Raw genomic sequence first — 19719 nt, 5'->3', positions numbered from 1 at the left:
AGGCCAGCTTCAGCCGTTTAAATTTTCTGTCCTCGGTGCTGAACCCACTAAAGTCTGGACCCTCCATTTTCAACCGGACCTGGGACCTCTCCGCTGCCTCGCTCCAGTCCTCAGTCCAGGGCTTGCTGCGTATTCCTCCAGCCTATAACCCAGATCCAGCGATTTGAGCATCCAGAAGACAAGCAGCTTTACTCCATGGAGTAGGAGTGGAGGGGCCTGGAACCCATCTGGAAACTCCTGTTTTCTCTTCTGCTCCTCCCAAACCCAATATGAGGTAGTATAGAAAAGATCCGTCTCTCTTCTTCTACCTCACTATCTACAGAATGATGGGGAGAACACTTGCTGGAGTTGAGCAGCTTAATTCAACATCCAAATAATTAGAAGTAATCTTCCGAGGAGCAGATCCAACTTTACTGCAACCTCCATCTCCAAGTTATTGAAAGTTACAAATTTAGGGGCTGAACATTTTATCTCTTCCTTTTGCACAAATCCAGAAAGTGCACTCATCCTGGCTGGACAGAGAAGGCCCTCTCCTCCATGGAGAAGACTAAGATTGCTTCAGAGATATCAGGGTCAAGCCCTGTCCTCAGCAAAGAGGACAAGGAGGGAGAAAAGAGCACTGGTGAGCCCTACTTCTCAAAGGGACATTTCCAATTTGTCTCTTTCCTCTTCCATTCTATCTCCTACTCAAGAAAAAAACCAAACACACCCAAGGTGAATTATTTTCTAGGACAATAATCTCACAGGCAAAAATAAGATGGAGGTTATATACAAATGTTTGAATTGTATTTTTCTAAGATAAAGGAAATATAAAACATTTAATTGATTGACTTTGAAAATTAAGCAGCAAAAACCTTTCATTATCAAACACAACCACTTAGACTTTATGATACTCTACTTTCTCCTCTGTGAAATAAGAATGAAAACATTTCAGAGTTATTGTGAAGTCAGAATATAATTTATTTGTATGGCCCAGCACATGGCATTTGGCACATAGTTCTGGTATATTTTGTTATTCAACCTCATGGTTAATTAAGGTGAAAAACAGAAAGAAAAAAGGAAAGGATAAAGGAAGGTTAGGTGGTGAGATAGGAGGAGAGAGAGATAGAATTAGGGAGACAGTCATAGAGGAAAAGACATAATGAAGGATAAAGGAGACAGTCTATTAAGATGAATGTGGCTAGAAAGCACAAGAGCCTGAAAGAAATGTGCTTGAAGAGACAGGAGTGTCATGAGGGCAGGCTAGCTGGCCAGCTGCCAAGTGGCCTCAGAGGTGACACTTAACCTTGGTGAATTAATCATTGTCCAGGATCATAAACTTGACTTTAACAGTATTAAGAAAGAACCTATGTGTTGGAGGGTTGGAAAGTAGATCATAACTAACTCAGCTCCGATCCTGCTATCTGAGCCAAAGAACCGATGAATTAATACACAATGAGAAATGGAACTGCCAAGGGAGCCAGAATTCTCAAATTGCCATGTCCAGCAAATTCTTCCCTTGTAGGAAAATGTGCACAGGAAGCCAATTTATGATGTGAAGGCTGCTTTGAGAGTGTAAGGGGAGGCAGTTGGATGGTTTAAATATTTGATGGCATCAGGCTCTGGTAGCCTTGTGCCTCCAAATTCCCAGTAGGGATAAACCTGCCAGTGGCACCTCAGTGATGGTATTAAGGGCCAGGGCTTGGAATGGGATCTGTCAACATATGCTTCTCTGACTTTTTTTAAAATCCTAATTTTAGGGGTACCTGGGTGGCTCAGTCGGTTGGGCGTCTGCCTTCGGCTCAGGTCATGATCCTGGAGTCTGGTCGGGCTCCCTGCTCAGCGAGGAGCCTGTTTCTCCATCTCCCTCTGTCTGCTGCTCTGCCTACTTGTGCTCTCTCTGTATCTCTCTGTCAAATAAATAAATAAAATCTTTAAAAAAATAAAATCCTAATTTCATTTCTGAGGAGCTCATTTTAAGATTGAAACAGCCCTTTAAATTTAAATGACCAGAGTAATATAAACTCATACAAATTTTATAAGTAAAAAGTAAAGCATCTGTAAAGATATCCAAAAGTAAAGATATACCACCCCCATAGAGTCCCATTTCAAATTTTAAACCTGTTAACAGATTGATATGTACCCTTCCTGATATTTTCTATGAACACACACACACACACACACACATTTTTACAGAAAATGAATATATCTGTTAGTGAGGTAAACACTGTTGATTATCCAATACCTTTTCCCTTTCATATTTTTCATTGCTGAGAAAGCCCCAGTTTTGTTTGGATGTTCATCTACTATAGTCCTTTGTTCAGAGAAGATGACCCTCTCCCCAAGTTCAGGGATGAATAAAGATTGTTGTTGGCTAATGATTGTCATCCCATTCCATGTGTCAGGGTTAGCGTAGGCATGGGTGTGTGATACAACCCTGGCCTTCTGAATTAGGAATTCTAGAAAAGGTTTTCTCTCCTCATAAAAAGAATTGCATAACAGACAACATCCTACTTCTTTTCTTTCTTTTTTTTTTTTTTTTAAGATTTTATTTATTTGACAGAGACACAGCGAGAGAAGGAACACAAGCAGGGGGAGTGAGAGAGGGAGAAGCACGCTTCCCACAGAGCAGGGAGCCCAATGCGGGGCTCCGAAGGCAGTGTCTCCGAAGGCAGACACTTTTTAAAAAATATTTTATTTATTTATTTGATAGAGACAGACACAGCGAGAGAGGAAACACAAGCAGGGGGAGTGGGAGAGGGAGAAGCAGGCTTCCTGCTGAACAGGGAGCCTGATACGGGGCTCGATCCCAGGACCCTGTGATCATGACCTGAGCCGAAGGCAGATGCTTAACGACTGAGCCAACCAGGTGCCCCAACATCCCACTTCTTTTCTGTATGTCATGTCCACATCTGACACCTGAAGCTCCTGGAGCCATCTTGACATGATGAAGAGAGAGATCTCACCACTTTGTTAAGACTTTTCTGTTGTATGTAACTGTAAACCTAACCAAAACTGGCTTAAACAAAAATGATATTTTATTAGTTTTATTTACACTATGTTATTAGTGTAACTGAATGAGGTTGATCTGCATACAACAGCAACATTTAGCATTGGGATTGTGGTAGAGTATTAGCTAATCACCAAATTTGGATATTCTAAAAAGGAATGCAGTTGAGATCCTAGAACTAAAAAATACAATAACTGAATGTAACACAATAAATGTATCTAATATAAGATTAGACACAACTAATTCTAGGATTAATAAGCTGGAAGATCAGTCAGTATAAAATATCCATACTGAATTGTGTAGAGAGAGAAAAGAATAGAAAATTATAGATAGAGACTAGGAGACATATGGGACATGGTGAATAAGCCTAAATATATGGAATTAGAAAGAGAGAAGAGAGAATGGGAAAGAAGCAATATCTGAAGAGAGGGTAATTGAAAAATTTCTAAAACTGATTAAAGACATCAAGACATATTCTCAAGAATTGTCATCAATCCCTACCAGGATTAATGCAAAGAAAACAACACCTAAACACCTCATAATAAAACTGCTGAAAACTAAAGACAAAAAAATAAAATAAAACCTAAAAGCAGTTAGAGTGAGAAAAAATACACATTACCTTCAAAGGAAGAACACTAAGACTAACAACTGACTCCCCAACATAAATGATAAAATCAAGAAAATGATGGAATAGCATCTTTAAAGTGCTGAAAGAAAATGTGGTTAATCTAAAATTCTATACCCAGTGAAAATATCCTTCAAAAATGAAAGAAAAATGTATGTTTCCAGACAATCAAAACCTGAGAAAAATTTTCATCCATAGAACCACACTAAAAAAAATACTAAGGGGACTTTTTTCAAGCAGAATGAAAATAAACGAAAAGGAAGCATGAACATGCAGGAAGAACTAAAGAGCAACAGAAAGGATAAATACATGGGTAAAAGTAAATGAACAATGACTGTATAAGGCAATAACATCTTGCAGAGTTTTAAGCATATGTAAAATTAAATCACACCACAGAAATAGTACACACTGTGGGAGCAGGTGAATAGAGTTAAAGTATTTTAAGATCCTTGCATTGTCCAGGAAATGGTAAAAGAATTAATTTATATTACTTTAACAAGTCAAGAATGCATGCTGTAATCACCATGGTAATCATGGAAAAATAGTAAATAGATATATTACTAACAAGCTACTGTAGGAAAATAATGGAATAATAAAACCAATCCAAAAAAAGGTTTATTTTTTAAAGATTTTATTTATTTATTTATTTGATAGAGAGAGCGAGCTCAAGCAGGGGTAACAGCAAGCAGAGGGAGAGGGAGAAGCAGGCTCCCTGTTGAGCCAGGAGCTGGATGGGATGTGGGGCTTGATCCCAGGACCCTGGGATCATGACCCGAGCCAAAGGCGGACACTTAACCAACTGAGCCACCCAGATGCCCCTCAAAGAAAGGTTTAAAAGATGAGAGGGAAAAGGAACATAGAACATGTGGGGAAAAAAAGAAAACAAATACTATAATTATCTTGAAACTCAAATGTATAAATAGCTATTAAATATAAGTGAAGTAAATACCCCTATTAAAAAACAAAAAATGTCAAATTGGTTTCTAGAAAGCAAATCTTTACTGCTTTAAAAAAATCATATATATAAGGGTTCCTGGGTGGCTCAGTCGGTTGGGCGTTGGACTCTTGATTTTTGCTTAAGTCATGATCTCCAGGTCATGAGATCGAGCCCTGTGTCGTGCTCAATGTGGGGCATGGAGCCTGCTTGAGATTCTCTCTCTCCCTCTCCCTATGCCACTACACACCTCCCTCTCTCTCCCACTCTAAACAAACAAACAAACAAAAAACAAAAACTCTTATATATAAGGATTTGGGTATGTTAAAGAAAAGACATGCTATACAAACAGTAACTAAAAGACAATCAGTGAAGCAAAACTAATATTATACAAATTAGACTTTAAGGCAAAAAAACATTATTAGATGCTATATAATGAATAAAATGTCAATAAATTAGGAAGACAAAATAATTCTAAATTTGTATACACCCGGTAACATAGCCTTAAAGTATATAAAAGCACATCACAACACACCTCCACATCTGCAGTATAAAAACTGATTCCTGGGAATCCAAGAAAAGAGAATTTGGGCAAAAGAATGAACATGGAGGGGCCTCAGTGGCTCAGTCGTTAAGCATCTGCCTTCAGCTCAGGTCACGATCCCAGGGTCCTGGGATCGAGCCCCGCGTCAGGCTCCCTGTTCTGTGGGAAGCCTGCTTCTCCCTCTCCCACTCCCCCTGCTTGTGTTCCCTCTTTGGCTGTCTCTCCCTCTGTCAAATAAATAAAATCTTTTTTTTTTTTTTTAAGAATGTTTAAAAAAAAAAGAATGAACATGGAAGAGAGAGTGCACTCAGTGATATGAACATAGGACCAGAGTATTGCTTGGCATTATCAACAATAGCCCAAAAGTCCATCAGCTGATGAATGGATAAAGAAGACGTGGTTTATATACAATGGAATATTACTTGCCCATCAAAAAGAATGAAATCTTGCCATTTGCAATGACGTGGACAGAGGTAGAGTGTATTATGCTAAGCAAAATAAATCAGTCAAAGAAAGACAAATACCATATGATCTCACTCATATGTGGAATTTAAGAAATAAAACAGATGAACATATAGGAAGGGAGGAAAGAAAAAAAGGAGAGAGGGAAACAAGCCATAAGAGACTCTTAATGATAGAGAACAAACTGAGGGTTGATGGAGGGAGGTGGGTGGGGGATGGGCCAGATGGGTGATGGGGATTAAGGAGGGCACTTGTTCTGATGAGCACTAGGTGTTGTATGTAAGTAATGAATCACTGAATTCTACTCCAAAAACCCATATTCCATTGTACGTTAACTACCTAAAATTTAAATTAAAAAATAAAATGAAAAAAATAAAGATAAATAGTAAAAAAAAAGAATATTGCTTGTTGTAATTAACTGCTTGCTGCTACAAAAGGTAAATCCCCCCAAATTTCAATGACCTAATTCAACAAATTGATTTTTAGCTTTCTTTACATGTTCAGTGTGGCTTAGTAGGGACTCTGCTTCATTTACAGTCCTCAGGGGGAAGAAACTGACAGAATCTTTAAAATGTTGACCTTATAGAATCAGGAACATGGGATGGGGGAAGAGGAAGGTGTATAAGACACGCAAAATTCTTTTTTTTTTTAAAGACTTATTTATTTATTTGACAGAGAGAGAGGGAGAGCACAAGCAGGGGGAGCGGGACAGGGAGAAGCAGGCTCCCCTCTGAACAGGGAACCCAATGCGGGGCTCAATTCCAGGACCCTGGGATCATGACCTGAGCCGAAGGCAGACGTTTAACTGACTGAGCCACCCAGGCACCCCAAGACACACAAAATTCTTAACTATCTCAGAAGTAACACAAGTCACTTCTGCTCAAAGATCATTGGCTAGGTCCATTTACATGGTTCTATTATTTCAAGGAGAATGGGAAATGTAGGGGAACACATGGAATATTTGGTGGACACTCCCTTTATTACAGGAATTCCCCAGATCCTTAGAGGGAAATACAGTCGACCCTTGAACATGCTGGCGTAAGGGGTGCCAACCCCCTGTACCATTGAAAATCTGTGTATAACTTTTGACCAAAAATTTAACTAATAGCCTACTATTGACCAGAAGGCTTACCAATAAGACAAACTGTTTTTTTTTTAAAAGATTTATTTATTTATTTTAGAGAGGAAACCAAGCTGAGCATGGAGCCCAATGTGGGGCTTGATCCACCACCCTGAGATCAGGACCTGAGTCAAAATCAAGAGTCAGATGCTTAACTGGTTGACTGTGCCACCCAAGGGCCCTAACACAAACTGTTGATTAACACATATTTTGTATGTTATATGTATTATATACTGTGTTTTTACATTAAAGTAAGCTAGAGGGAAGAAAATGTTATTAAGAAAATCATAAGAAAGAGAAAATACATTTATAGAACTGTACTGTATTTATCGATACTGTAAGTTTATGTTGTCTGTTTACAAGATGAATCATCTGTCAGTACCTACATCCATATCCAATTATATGATACAAAACACTGTAGATATTATATGTTTTACTAACATTTCACTTCAAAAATGAAAAGATAATGTGAAAAAGACATTCATATTTATTTACTGGTATAACGATTCATGCATTGATAATGAAGAAGCAGCAATATGATTGTTTTATGGTAGCCTAGTGTAATTGATATGATTGCTTCATGGTAGCCTACACACTAATGAATGAATCATTATAAAATTTTTATGACACACAGTATCACAGTCATATTCATAATACAGTATTGGACACACCGTTACATTAAAAAAAATTTTTTTATGATTTTATTTATTTGTGAGAGAGAGAATGAGAGACAGAGAGCATGAGAGGGAGGAGGGTCAGAGGGAGAAGCAGACTCCCTGCTGAGCAGGGAGCCCAACGTGGGACTCGATCCTAAGACTCCAGGATCATGACCCGAGCCAAAGGCAGTCGCCCAACCAACTGAGCCACCCAGGTGCCCTGTTACATTTTTTTAAACCCACTTACCTATGATGATAAGCTGATAAACAGTTTCTCCAATTACAAGAGAGAGAGAGGCATACTGTACAATAATGTAATTCTTTGAAAGCAAAGTTGTAAGACAGTGAGGAAAACTAACACATTATTAATTGTATATTAAACATCACTGGTCGTACGCCTCCATAAGGATAGCCCATCCACTTCCACACAAGTCTTGCGCACAGAGTTCTATGCGACAAATACTTAGGTGATGATAATGACAATGACACAAAAATCAAACATATGACTTCATTCCAAAATATCTACGACAAGAGGAAAAGATTTTCTCCTGTCGTACAGTTAATAGATGTTCACACAAAGACACACACACGCACACAACAGGTCAGCTTATTAACTATATAGCGTGATGATTATTTGTTATTCATTAAGTGGGAGTGGATCATCATAAAGGTCTTCATCCTCATTGCCTTCATGTTGAGCAGGCTGGAGAGAAGGAGGTGGGGGTTGGTCCTGCTGTCTCAGAGGTGGCAGGGGTGAAGGAGGTGGAGGAGGGGCAGGAGGGGGGAGGGGGGAAAGGGAGGCAGGACAGGCAGGTACACTCCGTGCAACTTTGTGGAAATACATAGTAATTTCTGTCTAACCCTTTTTTGCCATTTCTCTAAAAATGTTTCTGTATGGTACCAATCCTTCTTCCACCATTCACTTCAGTTTCAGTGCCTGAATCATAGAAGGATCCATGTCATAAACGTCAAAAGCAGTCTTGACTAATCGAGCCCTTCTGCCAGATTGTCTAATGTCTGTTTGTTTTCTGGCACTGCTGCTTCTCTGTCTTCCTCATTGTCTGGACCGGGTTCGGAAGTATTCATCTGCATCAAGTCATCTTCTGTTAATTCTTCTGGTGTGGTGTCTTGAATTTCTCCAAGATCCATATCTTTAAGCCCTTCACCCCTCACCCCTCACATTGTTTGCCATATTCACAATCTTTTGTTTTTTTTTTTAAGATTTTATTTATTTACTTGAGAGTGAGAGAGAGCACAAGCAGGAGGAGTGGCAGAGGGACAGGGAGAAGTAGACTCTGCAGAGCAGGGAACCTGACGCAGGGCTCGATCCCAGGACCCCGAGATCATGACCTGAGCCGAAGGCAGATGCTTAACCTACTGAGCCACCCAGGCACCCCTGCCATATTCACAATCTTTTTCATGATTTCCTTGACTGGCTCTCTTGTAAATCCTGTGAAATTATATAAAACATCTGGACATGGTTTTCTCCACCAGGAATATATTGTTTCAGGTTTGATGGCTTTCACAGCTTTTCAATAACAGGGATGGCATCTGTAGTGGTGTAATCCCTTCCAGACTTTCATGACATTCTCTTCATTGGGGTTTTCTTCCATAACATTGATAATTCTTTCTGTAGGGTACCATGTGTAATGAGCCTTAAAGGTCCTTATGACTCCCTGATCTAGAGGCTGAATTCGAGATGTGTTTGGGGCAAATACACCCCTTGGATGCCTTTGGCATTGAACTCATGGGGTTTTGGGTGGCCAGAGCATTGTCCAATATCAAAAGAACTTTAAAAGGCAGTCCTACTGGCAAGACACTTCCTGACAATGCATCAGTGAAACCAATCCAGAAAAAGTGTTCTCATTGTCCATGCCTTCTTATTGTACAATCAAAATACTAGCAACCAGTGTTTATCTTTTTCCTTCAAGGCTCAGGGGTTAGCAGCTTTATATAGGAAGGCAGTCCTGATCACAAACCTGACTGCATTTGTACAAAACAGTAGAGTTGACCTATCCCTTTCTGCCTTAAATCCTGGTGCTTGCTTCTCTTTCTTACTAATAAATGTCCTTCGTGGATTTTTTTCCCCCAGAATAGGGCACTTTCATCTACATTAACAACCTGTTCAGACGGATATCCTTTCTTCTCAATGGTTTTCCTAATGGCATCTAGGAACTTGTCTGCTGCCTCTTGGTTGGCAGACACTGCTTCTCCTTTTATCTTGACATTTTAAAAGCCAAACCTCTTCCTAAAATTATCAAACCATCCTTTGCTGGCATTAAATTCTCCAACTTAAGATCCTTCACCTTTCTTTTGCTTTATGTTTTCATATAATGACTTCACTTATTCTCAAATCATATTAGAGTCTAGAGATATAACTTTCCTTTTTTTTAAGATTTTATTTATTTATTTGACAAAGAGAGAGACAGCGAGAGCAGGAACACAAGCAGGGGGAGTGGGAGAGGGAGAAGCAGGCTTCCTGCCGAGCAGGGAGCCCGATGTGGGACTCGATCCCAGGACCCTGGGATCATGACCTGAGCCGAAGGCAGACACCCAACGACTGAGCCACCCTGGTGCCCCTAGAGGTAGAACTTTCTTATAGTAATCCTGCACCCACATAAAAGCTGCATTTTCAATATGAGATAAAAAGGTACTTTGCAAGAAATGCAAAGTTTTTGTGCTTGCTGGCACAGCTGCAGCGACTGCTTCAGAAATTCCTTTTCTTTCTTTCTCTTTTTCTTCCTTCCTTTCTTTCTTTCTTTCTTTCTTTCTTTCTTTCTTTCTTTCTTTCTTTCTTTCTTTCTTTTTTCTTCCTTCCTTCCTTCCTTCCTTCCTTCCTTCCTTCCTTCCTTCCTTCCAACAATAGTACTTACAGTGGGTTCATTTATCTTGAAATGGAGGGCAACCATAGCGGCAGACCTCAATCTGCGGTACATATCAAGCAATTCAACTTTTTCTTATAATGTCATGACTTTGCTTCTGGGGAGCACTTCCAGCATCACTAGTGGCATTTCACATGGGTCCCCTGGTGATAGTCAAAGTTTACGATATTGCCCTAAACACAAAAAATACACAAGAACCATGAGAGATCACTTTTTACTGCAATACCCAATCTACTGGAGAGACTAACTTCCCGCTCAGAGATGAGTAGCATCAATCATATGTTGCTTTTTGAAACTTGAAGTGGAGTCGACACAAAATGTTACATCCGTTTCAGGTGTACAACATAGCAGTTCCACAACTTATGCTGTGCTCACAAGTGTAGCTACCATCCATCACCACACAACGCTATTACAATACTATTGACTATATTCCCTATACTGTACCTTTCATCCCCTTGACTTATTTATTCCATACCTGGAAGCCTCTATCTCCCACTCCCCTTTACCCATTTTACCCATCCCCACACCTCTTTCTCCTCTGGCAACCACCAGTTTATTCTCTGATCACATGCTGTTTTAAGCAGATACTAGCAACACTTGAACTCACTGCAATAGCAACAGGAGGCAACTACAAAATGATTGGGGTAGTACAGTACGCACTACAGTTTATTTTATGCAGTTATGATTTATTCGGCGTCTTTACTTTTGTTTACATTTCTCTGGTGCCACATATGCTCTGTAAGTGTGTGAGTGAGTTTTGATAAGTTTTAACTTTTTAAAAAGATTTTATTTATTAGTTTGAGAGAGAGAGCCCACAAATGGGGGGAGGAGCAGAGGGAGAAGGAGGGGGGAGAAGTCTCAAGCAGATGGGGCGCCCGGGTGGCTCAGCCGGTTAAGTGGCCGACTCTTGATTTCAGCTCAGGTCATGATCTCAGGGTCCTGGGATCAAGTCCCACGACGTGCTCCATGCTCGGGGGGAGTCTGCCCCGAGATTCTCTCCCTCTGCCCCTCCTCCCACTTGCACTCTCGCCCTCTTTCTCTGTAAAATAAATAAATAAATTGGGGCGCCTGGGTGGCTCAGTCGTTAGGCGTCTGCCTTCGGCTCAGGTCATGATCCCAGAGTCCTGGGATCGAGCCCCACATCGGGCTCCCTGCTCCGCGGGAGGCCTGCTTCTCCCTCTCCCACTCCCCCTGCTTGTGTTCCCTCTCTTGCTGTGTCTCTCTCTGTCAAATAAATAAATAAAAAATAAAATCTTAAAAAAAATAAAATAAAATAAAATAAATAAATAAATCTTAAAAAAAAAAATCTCAAGTAGACTGTACCCTGGGATCATGACCCAAGCTGAAACCAAGAGTCAGTCACCCAATTGAGTCACCCAGGAACCCCAAGTTTAACTTTTATAATAGGTGTGTGTATATCTTATGGTAGTAAATGATAAAATACACTAATATCTACATACGTTTTATGAATACATGACATACCCAACTTTTAATTTTTTTGATATGTCTAAGCTATGCAGTTTGTCTGTGAGTTTTTTCAAATGGGCACAAACCTCCAAAAAGTTTTCCAGTATATTTATTGGGGGGAAAAATCCATGTATAAATGGACCTATGCAGCTCAAACCCTGTTGTTCAAGAGTCAACTGTAATGTCCTTTATTGATGTATGACATTACTTGAAAATTGTGTAAAAAATTCTTCTTCTACCTTCCCAATAATTTCTCAGTTGTTTTATCTTTAAAATAGCATCTATCTGGGGCACCTGGCTGGCTCAGTTGGTAGAGCCTGTGACTCTTGATCTTGGGGTTGTGAGTTCAAGCCCCATGTTGGGTGTAGAAATTATTTAAAAAAAAATAAGATCTTAAAACAAAAATAAAACAAAATAGCATCTATCCATTTCTCTCTTTCTGTGTGTCTGTTTCTGTCTCTGTCTCTCTCCTTTGCTCTCTTCTTTCCCTTGTCTCTCACATAGCATCTTCCTTAGCTTATTCAAAACTCCTGGAAGAGGTACTATGGTGATCCAGAGTTAAAAGAAACAGCTGTGGGGCACCTTGGTGGCTCAGTCGTTAAGCGTCTGCCTTTGGCTCAGGTCATGATCCCAGGGTCCTGGGATCAAGCCCCGCATGGGGCTCCCTGCTCAGCGGGAAGCCTGCTTCTCCCTCTTCCACTCACCCTGCTTGTGTTCCTGCTCTCGCTATCTCTTTCTGTCAAATAAATAAATAAAATCTTTAAAAAAAAAAAAAAGAAACAGCTGTATCCTTTCATATAATATGGTTTCCACTATAGACCATAGACAACAATTCAAATACAGTCCCTTCCTCACTCCTTACCCCCCAAACATTTATATTAATAGGGGGAGGCTGCATGGTTTCACAAAAGGATTGTGGCAAAATTGGAAGACCAAACAATGAGTTAGGATTTACACCCTCAGATGAGGGCAGTAATTTTGTTTTGGAGCCCTCTGAGATAAGAAATGGAGTCAACATACATCACTCCACAATAGGACAGTGGTCAGGGACAACATCCAAAACACTGCAACTGAAAAGGACATCAGAGGGGCGCCTGGGTGGCTCAGTCGTTAAGCGTCTGCCTTCGGCTCAGATCATGATCCCAGGGTCCTAGGATCGAGCCCCACATCGGGCTCCCTGCTCAGCGGGAAGCCTGCTTCTCCCTCTCCCACTCCCCTGCTTGTGTTCCTGCTCTCGCTCTCTCTCTCTCTATCAAATAAATAAATAAAATCTTAAAAGAAAAGAAAAGGACATCAGAGCTCCACTAGTCCATCTGCCCATTCTACAGATGAGGAACCTGAGGCCCAGAGAGGGAAAGACATTTGCCTGGGTCCAAGAAAACTACTGCAAAGCTTAGACTAGAACCTGGGCATCCTGATTAAAAGTTTCAAGCCTATCTGTTTGGTCAAAGTTGGTTGGAAGGACAGTGTTACTTTTCTATGCTGTATTAACAAATTACCACAAACTTGGCATCTTAAAAGAATACATATAATAATATCTCACATTTTCCATGGGTCAGTTTTGGGCACAACTTAGATGGGTCCTTTGCTCAGGGTCTAACAGCCAGCAATCAAGGTGTTAGCTAGGCTGCATTCTCATCAAAGGCTCAACTAGGGAAGAATTTGCTTCCAGGCTCATTCACTTTGTGGGCAGAATTCATTTCCTTATGACCGTAGGACTGAGTAGGCTGGATTTTTGGTGGCTGTTGGTTGGAGGCTGCCCACAACTCCTTGCCATATGAGCTTCCCAAAGTGGCTGCTCACTTAATCAAGCCTATAAGAATCTATCACCTCAGGGGCACCCAGTCCTTCTGTTAAGGGCCTTTTTCATGAGTAAGTCAGAATAATCTCCCTTTCAATTAACTCAGACTCAACTTATTTGGGACCTTACTTACATCTACAGAATTTCTCACTTTTGCTATATTCTACTGGTTAGCAGCAAGTCACAGGTTCCACCCACACGCAGGGGGAGGGGATTTCAGAAGGACATGCACACCAGGGAACAGGGATCACGGGGACTATGCTAGGGTCTATCTGCCACAGACAGAAATATTTAAATCTACTCAAGTGAAGGAGAGAGGACTTATTAGGTGGATGGAAATATCTACCAAGAATGAACTGGATGACCTGGTGGCAAATGAAGCAGGTCTGAAAGCTGCCAGATACTGAGGCAGCTGATTTCTCCTTAAAAACAAACAAACAAACAAAAAGTCTTTTGCTTCTTCTCTCTTCCTCTTTCCTCCTGAGGTCAAATGATCTCTGGTTTCTTCGTCTTATAGCATAGTTGCTGCATTTTCCTTTTTGTAGACAGACTGCTCACCTCAGCCTACTCATGGCACCTGCTCTTAAATTCTGGTCTCCTCATGATGTTGGCTTTTCATGGTCTACCTGGCTTCTCATGTCTACTCTGGCTTCTGCTGTGTCCTTGAGCCTGCATGACCTTTTAACTTGCCTCCCCCACAGCTAATTTTGGTGAATTCTTGGGGAGGAATAATTGTCTAGCTTGGGTCAGACGTCTGTTACTGGTCCAAAAGCCATGATCATGGGAACAAAATGGCCACTTAAGCAGGTGTGTGAATGAGCAGGCACTCCAATTCATGTCTATTTAATTCCATTGCACCAAACTGGGCAGCAGCAAATGAAGATGCCTCTTCTTGCCAGAGGCCTCCACCTGCCCCAGTAGCTGCTCTGGTCACTGCAGCATTATATGCAAACTCCACCAAGGCATGAAGCTGACCTGCCTCGTTCACTGTTGTATGTTCAGTACCTAGAACTATGCCAGGACTTTGAACTTGCTGCCCTCTCTGCCTGGAACTCTCTTCCTCCAAATGTCGGCATGGTTTCCTTCCTCTCTCCCTTCGGGTCACCCTTGCAGTGAGGTCTTCCCTGACCAACCTATAAAAATTACAAAACATCTCCACCCCGGCCCTCCTCCCCCAAACCCGGGCTTGCTTTTCTCTACAACCCTTCTCATCATCTGACCACTCTGTCTTATTCACTGATTGATAGACATCCTCATATGGGAACTGTGTAGAAGACAGTATTCAAAGGATTTCTATAACCGTGTTGGAGAGTTTAGGAGAAACAACTAATAAAGATATAGAAAACAAATAACGGGGAAAAGGGGAATTATTAACTCCAGGAGAAACAAAAATTATACAAGAAAGGAAATATAATCATAGTTCACATTTGGCTCAATAGTGGAAAGTATTATAGAATATAATGTATCTACTAGTGATTTAACCTAAAATAATGACACAGCCACAGAAGAAAGCTGGGACTGGGTTGTATATCAGGATGTCTATCAATTTCAGTCATTCCCTGGACAAACCTGCCCTAGGGTATCTTTCCACTCCTCTGGGGGCAGACTGCTCTTTGGACTTGCACAGTTGTCACCCTGGGGCTCCCCAAAGCTTTTCTTCTGTCTTAGATTTCTTTTTTGCCAGATCCCAAGTTTCCCCTCACCTTTTAAAATTTACCTTCTCATTATATCCTTTGGTGGCTTCCTAAGAAATGGAGCATAGGAGAAAAAAAAAAAAAACCCTGAGACCTTGGATACCTAAAAATGTCTTTATTCTCCCTTCACACTTGTTAAATTGATTATAGAATTCTAGGTTCAAAGTTATTCTCCCTCAGAAGTTTGGAGGTAATTCTCCCCTGTCTTCTGGCTCCCAGTGCTATTCTAATTCTACATCCTTGGGGGCATGTCACTTCTTTTTTCTTCCTAAAAGAAAAAAATAAGACAGCCATTTCCTCTTCTGCATCTGGATATTGTCAGGTGGGAATGTGATGCTTGGAATTGCTTCCATCCTTTTTCAGCCATGAGGGGAAGGCCAAAGAAACCACAGATAAGACGATATGATGCCCCGGTGTCTTTGAACCACTGGATTTAACCATCTCTAAAACCAGCCTATCTAAAGACTCCTCAGAATGTGGGGTCATAAACTCACTATACTTTAAGTACGAAAGTGTGGTCTGAGGCCACCAGAATGAGCACCACCTGAGATCTTATTAGAAATGAAAAAAAAAAGAAAGAAAGAAAAAGAAATGCAGAATCTCAGGCCTCACTCCAGACCCACTGAATCAGGATCTGCATCTTAACAAAATCCCCAAAGGATTGATATGATGTTCAAGTTGAAGAAGCACTGCTTTTAGCCATATTTAGCTATCTCCCTTCTTATCTAGAGCCCAACGCGTTCTAACTGATAGAGTGGGTGTAGCGGACAACCTTGAAGCCACAAGTCACAACCCCTTGGCTCACTTTGATTCCAGCAACAGTTTCCGAGGTAAGAAGATTTCTGAAGCTGTCCCTGCCCCTGAGACTCTTGTCCTTGGGCTATTCCTCCAAATACTAATAGAGTTACTGCTGTGAAGGGACTTTGCAGTTGGGATTAAGGTTACTACTAATCAGTTGGCCTTAAAACAGAGAAATTTAAAAAAATTAAAAAAAACAAAAAACAGAGAAATTATCCTGGCGTATCCAACAGGGTCTGATGTATCACACAAGCTCTTCCGAGTAGAAGAGGAAGTCAGAGAGATTCAGTGTGTGAGGGCTGAGCCTGACATTGCTGGCTTTGAAAATGGAGGAAGGCAGCCACAAATCAAGAAATGCAGGCAGCCTCTTTCTTGAAGGTGAGAAAGACCCTCACCTGACAGCCAGCAAGGAAGTGGGAACTTCAGTTCTACAATTCCATAGAGCTGAGGTTCTATGCCAACCATCTGGGATTCGGATCCATTCCTAAAGCCTCCACAAAGGAGCAGAGTCCTGCCAACACTTTGATTTTGGTCTTGTGAGACTAAGCAGAAAACCAGCTGTGCCTGGACTTCTGGCTTACAGAAATTGTGAGATAGTACACTTTCCTGCTGTTTTAAGCTGCTAAGTCTGTTTTTTCTGGATGGTACAGTTAGGAGGGACAGTTCTGCTAAGCCCGGACTTACCTCTATCTGGCAGCATCCCACTTCAAACCTACGATGTGTCTGTCTGTCTTTATGCCTGCCTCAGGACCTTCTCTGACATCACAGGAGCCTACCTGGCACAAAGGAGACCAGAAGGGTGAGGAAGTTAACAGCCCTAAGGAAAACACTCGACCCATGGATGATGGGGGCCAGGAGATAATTGCTTTAGCTTTAACCTTGTAATTCTGGGAGGCATTTGTACACTTCTTAGAAGGCAGACTCAAAGCCCCATTAGCTGTAGCAGAAACCTCCATAATGTACCCTTCACTCGTTTGCCTCTTGTTTTTTTGTCCCATTCTCCTCGATTCCTTGCTCTTGCTTCCTCTGATTACCTTCCAAATGCCCGCCCTTCTCCCAAGTCCCTTTATCAATCTCTACTTAAGATTGACAGGCAACCGGTAAAGTCGACTCCATGAACTCATCTTGCTCAGAATGAAAGATTAATTTACTGGAAGATTATTTCAGTGTTTCACACCGAAACCAGGCCTCAAGGAAAACCAAGATCAGGGATCCAATACCACTAAGTTCCTCTCTGTTCCTTGTTCCTTCCCTAATGGTATTACTTTTGGAGAAAAAGATGGAATCTACCCTCAGCAACAGAGAGAAAAATCCCAGAGAAGGATTGTAATTGATGACCCTTGGGTTGGTGTCTGTGACTGGTACAATGGGAAACAGGGCACTCTCATTGGTTCCTTGTGGGTCAGGGTTCTAGCCCCGGATCAAAGTATGGCTGGGTGGTAATGTCAGGGCCTCCAGGCCAGGGGAAGCCACCATTATATTGCAGGGCATTTCCAGAAATAGGGGAATGACTGAGAGATGGGGAAAGCTCCACTAGTTTTCTAAAACCATTGACATCTACTCTCACTTCTCTTAACTGATGTGGGAAACAAAGGCAGAAGGAAATGTAGATAAAATTAAATGTCCTTATAACCTGCAGCCCATTGACAAATACTTGAAATAAGCAGATTATAACATTCCTCCTGCAAGTCTTCTTTAGCATATGAAAGTCCTTTTGGAACTTCCCTTATCTTTACTTCCCCAACCCCAACGTATATAATCACTGCACCTCACAATCCCAGGGCAGCTGGGAGCAGCAGGGAGCAGCTCTTTCTGCCCACGGGTCCTGTCCCTGTGCTTTAATAAAACCACCATTTTGCACCAAAGACATCTCAAGAATTCTTTCTTGGCTGCCGGCTCTGGACTCCACCAACACACAACAACATTCCAAAAAAAACCCCCAAAACCAAAAACTACATCATTACTTCCTCTTTCCTGATTCTTCCTCAGCTTCCCTCACATGCTGTCCTTCCTCTGCCCAATGCATAAATGCTGGTGTTCCTGAAAGTTCCATCCTTATTCTTTTTCTCTTCCCATTCTTATTCATTTCCAGAGTCATCTAATTCCATGGTAGACATCATGGCCTTCTCCCCAACATTTAATCCTCTCCAAACATTTCATCTAATCTAGTCATGATAGTTCCATCCCCCTTGGCAACAATTTGTTTGGGATGAACAGGACTTAGTCAGATTAGACGGGTGAGATCTAAGGAGAAGCTTGCTTAGGACTTCTGGGAAACAGAAATAAGTCTTACTGTTGCCTGTTGGATGGGAAAGGGGAGCATGCTGCCTCAGTTGCCCCCAGCAGTCATTCTGTGATATGAGGGGAGCCAGCTTCGGTATGAAGTCAATGGTGGGCACAGTAGAGCAGTGAGACAGAAGCGTCTCAGGTTCCTAATTGTTCCAAATTGGTGAGCCAGGGTCTGCCCTACCATTGGATTTCCTGCATTGTGAGATGATACATTTCCAAACTGCATAAACCAGTTTGAATCAGGTGCCTGCTGCTTGGAGATGCCAGCATCCTACTTAATTCACACTCACTACTATGAATTCTCTCAAACTCGCTTTCTTGGGCTCCAGACCTACCCACATTTCCCAACTTTGCTCCTCCTCTTCCTGGGTTTCCTATGATTCTTTCACATAAGAAAGAAGAATCCGGTGCCTACTATTATGCCAAGCTCTGTTGTAGACACTGCAGCTAGAGCAGTTGCTGAAACAAGATTGCTGTCCTCATGGACCAGTGAAGGAGGCAGACAATAAACAAAACTATTTTCTGAATAAATGAAATAACGAATAATGCGGAGTAGGAACTCAGTGTTGAGTGAAAAAGTTATCATTGCCTAGAGAATATCAGCCCAGAAACTGGTATTCACACAGCAGAGAGCCCTGGGAACTGTCAGACCCTGCTCTTGCAGCCCCCCTTGGAATCTAGAAGGGTAAATAACGACCCAGGGCCAGCCCTCTGGAGCTGAGTCCAGAAAGAATGCGAACATGGACTGAGTGCTAATTTTGTCAGGCCCTCTATAAAGTGACTTTGGGTAACTATCTCATATAGTCCTCAACCGATTCTAGGAGTTCGTGCAAGGACAAACAGTCTGGCCAGTGACAAGAGCTCCCTCCAGCCAGTCCTGACCCTTGGTTTTAGGCCGGGTCCCTGTGACTTTGTGCAAGTCACGGTCTCCCTCGTCTTTCCACGCTCTAGCCAGTGTCTGTAGCGTCTGATCCCTGGGGGTTCCCCAGCGCCCCAAGCTTCAGAGGCTGCCTGGGGTGGGAGAGGGGGTCCGAGGGATGGGGGGCCGAATGCAAAGAAGGGAGGTCACTGAGATGAGTACAGAGGCTGTCAGTGAAGTCAGTAAAGAGGGATGAGTGGGTAAGGAGATCCTGGGAGAGAGAGACGGACACTGACAGTCGCATTCTTCCCCACCCTGCCCTCTGCTCCCACACACCGTTGACCGCCGCTGCCCCGACCTTCTCCTGGGCTCCGGAAGGAGGGCATTCCCTTTCCTCCACTGGGTGCCTCTACGCCACTGGCCCGGGCCGAAAGGCGACAAATGCTCCCCGAGCCACGCAGCTTGACTAGGCCCTTGCTCCTTTGCCCGGGAACTCGCAGTTCTGCTACTCTTCGCCTCTCCTCTCGTCCACTCCCCCCTCGGCTCCTGACCACTTGGTCTGCGCCATCTGCATTCGCTGTGTGCCGGGCCCGCCCGCA

This window comes from Halichoerus grypus, chromosome 5 (assembly GCF_964656455.1).
Source record: "Halichoerus grypus chromosome 5, mHalGry1.hap1.1, whole genome shotgun sequence".
Lineage (NCBI taxonomy): Eukaryota > Metazoa > Chordata > Mammalia > Carnivora > Phocidae > Halichoerus > Halichoerus grypus.
Note: the sequence above shows the minus strand (reverse complement) of the source record.